Below are 7,504 nucleotides of genomic sequence, written 5' to 3'. Positions count from 1 at the left end.
TTCAATCGATTACTTCAAATTACTTGTAACTCTGTCGATCTTTGAGAATTCCTTGGTTTTAACATTTGTAAGTTTCGGATTAGATAATCAAAAAAATAAAGGGTGCATGGAGTGGGAGGGCTAGATTGAAAATTTTCAACTTAGTATTAATGTGATAAGAATCAATTTTAGCTTATTCAATCATATAAAACTTACTTATAAAATAGAAGATATATTAATGTGATAAGAATCAATTTTAGCTTATTCAATCTTATAAAACTTACTTATAAAATAGAAGATATATTAATGTGATAAGAATCAATTTTAGCTTATTCAATCTTATAAAACTTACTTGATAGGGATGTCACTTTATATCAACTCTTTTAAAGTTTTATATCTAATTGTGAAATTTAAAATCTTTTTAATAGTCTTACATTTAAATATATTTTTATAGATGCAAACAATCTTCAACTTAAGAGTTAATTTTATTATAATAGATTATATTCAACCACAATTATATTCTTAAGATGATATCAGAAAGATGTTTAAAATTTATTAAATTTTTGTTATTGCACTATCCCCCATTTATATTCACAATAATATATGATATATGAATATATTTTTAAATTAGAGCAATTCTCACCCTGAAAAAACAAAAAAAAAAAACAAATCAGTTTTAGCTAAATAATTTAATAAGAACTCATAAATATTTTAATATGAAAATAAAACTAATTCAATTGTCTATTGTTATTTTCATTGTTAGAAGTTTGAACAACAATTGAGTTCAGTCTAAGGTACAATGGTGTGAGTCTTGGGTCAATGCGCAAGGTTTGGCAATGCATGATTGTTGGTTCACATGCTGCTCTGCATGCAAGCCAAGATTTGTCAGTTTGTCATTGTTTGTAAATGGTAACCACTTTACCCAACCACTATCATATTTACGTACATGAACATCAATATGTATAACGTACGTATATTAATATCACGCAATAATAATAGATACATAATTTTGACCTACTCCAACGTATTCCTGAGTTTAAATTTACTTTACAAACAGATGAGATCAAAAGTACGATACCTTTATTATTATTGGTTTGAAAAGTTGTTACGATGTGTACTACACCTAATATTTCTGATTCTACGTATTGCCATTTATTCGCCAACCAAAAGAGACAATATTTATTTCATTTTTCATTTCTTGTCTTTACTGAAAAGAAACTGATTTCACAGTCAAGTTGTAAATACAAAAACGTTTATTTATAGATAAGGACTATTTATTATCACATTTAATTTTGTTTTCATTATACATTTCACTTGTATTAAAAAATTATAAATGAAAGGACAGGTATATTGATCTTAATTACTTGATTACTTTTATTTAAAAATGAAAAATAATTGTATGATTCAATTTAAAATGTCATTACAATTATGGGTGGAAATAGGCTAGGCTAGGCTAGGCTTTATAAGGCCTGGGCCTGGTCTATGATAAACTTACAAGGCCTGAGTCTGGCCTATGGCCTACTATAGGCTCGTTTTTTCAGCCTGGCCTGGCCTTTTTAAAAGCCTGGCCTGGCCTGAAAGCCTATTTAAAAGCCTCTTTCTTATTAATATTTTCAATTAATTCATATTACTTAAGAAGCCTTATAGATCGCATATATATGAACATTTATACCGACCTATTTAGCATTTTTTTTAATATATATGCATATATAGACCAATCTATTTAACACTTTTTCTAGTATATATGCATATATAGGCCAACCTATTTAGACTAATTTTAATATATATATATATATATATATATATATGAAAATATAGGCCGGCCTACAAGGCTTTATAGACTTTTTTAATAGCCTAGGCCTGGTCTATTTTATTAAATAGGCTTTTAAAAAAGCCCAAACATGGCCTTTTTATCAAATAGGTCTGGCCTGACCTGGCCTTAAGTAGGCTAGGCTATAGGCCCCTATAAGCCGGCCTGGCCTATTCCCACCCCTAATTACAATTGACCTATCTATTTGATATTCTTTGACAGAGCTTCCTCGAATATATAATTTCTTATCGTGTATTATTCTCTTTTTAAATTCTTTTAAATTTTCTTTTGCATACTATAATTATGGGGTGAAGTGAATGAGATATTAATAGGAGAGTCTAAAAATGGATAAATTTTAGAAATTGAGGTTTTTTGCTATCTTGCCAATTGAGATGATGAATTGATGAGTTCTCACGGCATGTCCGTCGTGTAAGGAAAATCAAACGTATGTCTCCCATTCACGGGACAAACGTATGCTTCTTTCAAGTTTACGTGCATGGTATATATAAGTCGTCACTGAACTTGCACGATTATAACCATAAACGGACGGTACCCAAGTAAACAAAGAAAGCACCTAGAGCTGTCAAAATGGACTCGCCCATCGGGCCGGCTCATAAATCCAATAATTTATCTCGGGTCGCACCGTAAAATATCTTAAAAAATACGATCCTGTCTTTTTGGGCCAGTCCACCGGGCCTATATTTTTAATGGGTTGGATCGGGCCGGGTCGAGCGGGCTTCGGGCTGGGCGATTAAAAAAAGATTTTGGTAAATTTTGGAGAAAAAAGATTGAGATAAGATATGATTTCATAAATGTGTTTTCAAGTCCTAAAGAAAAGTTAAAGAATATCAAGATATATTTTCAAAATGATGTGATCAAGAAAATGGTTGTGAGATGTACAGAAAATTTGATAAGTATTGGTGATAATATTAAGTTACTTTATACTTTTACATTGATGATTTTGTGGTATTTATATATATTTATGGATAAATATTTTAAGCATCACTTATATACGTTTATGATGACTCTCTACTTATATTATATTGTATTTATCCATTACATCCTTTTTATAAAATTAAAATTATAATATTGAAATACGGACCGGGCTGGCCCATCGGGCCGCACGGGCCTTTGAAAAATGGGTCGGGCTCATTTTATGTGGCCCATTTAGCAATTGGGCTGGACCGGACCAACCCATTAAAACACGTGGGCCCACCGGGCCGAAGCGGACTAGACCGGGCCGACCCATTTGACAGCTCTACTTATAGTTAGAGAATAGTCTTAAAATTGTGGTTCAGCGTGTTATAAAACCACATGTAAATGGAGTATTGTTTCTCTTAAAAACCAATAACAAACTCTTGCGTTCAGGTTCTGGTACAAAACGCGCATTTATTTTAGATGTATATTTTTTAATAGAAAAAGTTGTATATTAAAAGTAATTAATATTTTGTGGAGAAAATAAGAACATTTAACATTAAATTGTGTCTAACAAAAATCAGCAACAAAATTGAAAGCATCATAATTAAATTGTGTCTAAATAGCCTTTTGTAACTTCATGTTCCCGTTAATAATTATATTATACTACCTCCGTTTTTTATTATAAGTCGTTTTAGACTTTTCACACAGATTAAGAAAAATAATAATTGTTGTATGAAAATGAGAAATTATGAAGGTTTTTACAAAATTATCCTTCATTAATGACATGTGGAAGATAAATTTATATAATTGAAAGGAGAGAGAATAATAAATATTTAAGGATATAATAAGAAAAATAGCATTGATTATACATTGGAATTGTAAAGCGACTTATATTTAAATACAATTTTTTTTTAAAACGACTTATAATAAAAAACGGAGGGAGTAATCAGTAATTTCATGTTTCCGTTAATATTCACTATTTTGATTAGTAACTTCAAGTTCCTGTTATAATATTTAATATTTTAATAAGTAACTTCAGGTTCCCGTTAATATTTAATATTGTGATCAGTAACTTTATGTTCCCGTTAATATGCACTATTTTGATCAGTAACTTCATGTTCCTGTTACTATTCAATATTTTAATCAGTAATTTCAGGTTCCCGTTAATATTCAATATTGTGATTAGTAACTTCAGGTTCTCGTTAATATTCACTTGTTTGATCTGTAATTTCATGTTTCCGTTAATATTAATATTTTTTAATCAGTAATTTCAATTTCCCGTTAATATTCAATAACTTGATCAGTAGTTTCATGTTCCCGTTAATATTCAATATTTCAATCAGTAACTTCATGTTCCCGTTAATTTCAAATTATTTTGATCAATAACTTCATGTTGCCGTTAATATTCAATAATTAAAGTCTATTAAACAATAATTAAAAAAAATCATAAAAATAATACAATACCCTGATTTTATATGGCATTGTCATCATCATTTTACTCACATGGTGTGAGATGTTGGAAGAAAAAAAAAAGGAATGTTGGATGGGCAAGGCAGCCACGTGGCCAATTTAAGAGCAAGCAAATCCAGAGCATATAATTTTCTTAACTAATAGATTTGTATTTACATCTCATGATATATTGTCCGATTTGACACGATTAACACACACCTCATGTTTAAAACTATAGATATATTTTTTTTATCTAAGAGCATCTCCAACGGAGCAACCTATTTTTGAATTCTTTTTGTGACCCATTAAGACACATCATCTTAAAACAACTCCTCTAATTTTCACTCAAATGGTGAACTCTAAGGCTTTATTTTCAAGTTTGGAGGGGAGGGGATGAGAAGGCTTCCGAAAACGATTTTTAAAAAAAATATAGGAAAATATTTGACATTTTTGAAAAAGTAATTTTGTATAGAATGATAAAATAGTGTTTATCATTACTATATTTTCAATTTTTAGAATACTATAAAAACATAAAAGATATTTGGAAATTTTATGTAAGCTCTCCAAATAAAAGCTAACCCTCCAAATTCTCCCAACCAAAACCTTTCTATTTTTCACCAAATTCTTCATATTTTTCAAAGCTCTCCCCACTCTTCCCTTCAAACTCGCGAACAAAGCCTAAAGAATTTATATCGAGTCTCACAACTTTACTTTATATATTAATATTTTTAAATAGGGTGTATTTATAATTAACTAAAAATGTTTTTTAAAAAAAAGAGTCGTTGAACTCACATTTTTGAATTTTATTAATTTTTATTCCAATTATCTGTTACAATGCAGTGCAACGGTTGGCCAACTTCAACGATACAAAAAATGAAACGTACGATGTTCACGCTGAAAAATCCTGAAAAAACCTCTGATGGAGGTACTATAAGAGAAACAAAAAATGGTGAGTGAAAATGGTACATGAGAAGATGGAGTTATGGTCTAAAATTTTCAATGGATAAGACTTCTTTTTGACAATGAGTAAGATTTGGTGGATGACTTAATCTTGACTATCTAGAGAATTTTTCTCACACTAGAGAGTGACAATTGGTTTTGGTCGCTTGGGGAGAGTGGTGTTTACATTTTCGCTTCTACCTATTGTAATATTTTTAAGTATCACTCTTATCTATATACTTTCTCTTCTAATTTGGATTTGACTCTGCCTTCTATTTGGTGTAGTTGAGTTATCTCGAAAGTGACAGTTTTTTCTTAACAACTTCTCCAAGATAAGATCCAAATTAAGAAAATATAAACAAAATATGCGCATGATCGCGAAGCGAACCAATTGGGCTAAGAGAGCTTACACTTTATTCCTAAATATATATCCAGTACAATAAAAGACATCTCGCTTAGCGAGCTAACCGCACTAAGCGAGCTTATGAAGAATACTCTGCCCCTGTTAATGAAACTCTAGCGCGCTACACTTTGGCTTAGCGAGCTTCTGCAAAAATTTCTCCATATTGCTCCAAAACTGCATATTTGAAGTCGTGCCTTCAACACGTTAAAATGAATCAAAACACAAGTATACGAATATTTACAAAAAAAGTTGGGATTTTATTATAAAAAAGGAAAGAATAGAATTGATAAGTGCCACAAATATATACTCAAAATAACGACATTTTGCCACTTATCAGCGAACTACCACAATATGATTTAGAAGCAAAGGAAATCTCCATGCTTGTAGCAAAGTACATTTCTATGTTAGGGAAGCTCTATAAAATGGGAAGAGCCTCTTCTACTCTAAGGTATCTAGGGGAACACGAAATCGTCGTGGTTTTAGCTAAAGTTCAACATGGGCTTGTGGCAGTCATATTGGTGAGTGAGCCTTGGCCCACAAGATGTTATAAGGAGGTTACTACTAGCATTAACGAATAAGGGACAACATGACTTTTGTTAAGAGATGTGACAAATTCCAGAGACATTCAAGTTTGGTTTTCCAGGTATTAGTGCTTTCAGACAATGGAACTCAGTTGTCCAGTACTATTATGGTTGGTTTTTGCAAAAACTAGATAGTGAAAACCAAGTTCAAATCAACCTTTCATCCATAGTAGATTAAGCCAGGAAAATTAGAAAACAAGGTAATATTAAAAGGGATCAAAATGAAGTTTGATGACACCAACGAATTAAGGGCCGAGATATTGCATGAAGTGTTGTGGTCATATTGTTGAACATGAGACTCTGCATGCAATATGGGAAGATGGATTGTGGGGGTTTGAAAAGCCAAAGTTTAAAACAATTTTTTTTTGTAAATCAAAGATTATTTTGAAGAAAACGTTTGAATATTGTAGCAGAAAATAAGAGTAGATAAAATATGCGGAAAGTAAAAAAAAATAAGGGAAGAAGATGACACCGGGATTTATAGAGGTTCAACATAAATGAAGTGACCTACTCTTCTCTCTAAGAATTGATCTTGAGAGTATCCCATAGAGTCTATGATATTTTAATAGGTTAAACTCACTAACTCTTTTATACAAGGAAAAATGAAGTTTCATGTTTATTTCCGGGCTAAACATCAAGCAATGGACTGAAGTGGTTAGCCTTCCTTCCAAACACAAATAACGCTTCAAGAGATTAGTTCTCAAGCTAAACCAATATATATAGAATTATCTCAAAACAATGTATAGTCTTGAACTTGCTACCCTAAAATTGAATAGGGTTTTGGGCTGACCATGGACCAAACTGAGATTTTATACATGACTGATCTCAAACTAATTTAAACTTTTAGACAGGGCTGAGCTCAAGAACTGATGAGAATATTTTTCACTGGTAATCTTCAAGAACCCAGATAGATAGATTTTAGATAGGGTTGATCACAAGAACCCTTTTGTTTTTACAGAGCACTGATCACTAAAACACGATTAAGTGAGCTTTCACACTTCCTCTCTTTTACACTGAGAAGCTTCAAGACTTTAGCATTCGCCCCTTAGAAAACAAGATTCTGTTTCCAGGAACCCCCTATCCCTTGTTTGGCTGACTGGGGAATCTTGCTGACTGGGCTTGGAATCTTGCTGACTGGGCATGGTTTTGGAAAGCTTGCAAAATTACAAATAATCAAACTTGCAAAACCTGGGTTTCGAACCCAGGTCACTAAGGTTATGAATTTGCAAGCTTACCACCAAAAATCATGCATACTTTGTTGTTTATAATTGCAAATCAGTTCTATATATTAATACTCTATTATTTTTCTTTTTTTATAATACTTTTTAGTTTTTAATAAATTTTTTTAGTTAACGTTTTTATTTATTTTTTAACTAACTTTTTCAATAATATATAAATGAAAAAAACTGTAATAATATTTTAAAA

The sequence above is a fragment of the Vicia villosa genome, linkage group LG5 (assembly GCF_029867415.1).
Source record: "Vicia villosa cultivar HV-30 ecotype Madison, WI linkage group LG5, Vvil1.0, whole genome shotgun sequence".
Taxonomy (NCBI): Eukaryota; Viridiplantae; Streptophyta; class Magnoliopsida; order Fabales; family Fabaceae; genus Vicia; species Vicia villosa.
This window is presented reverse-complemented; position numbering follows the sequence as displayed.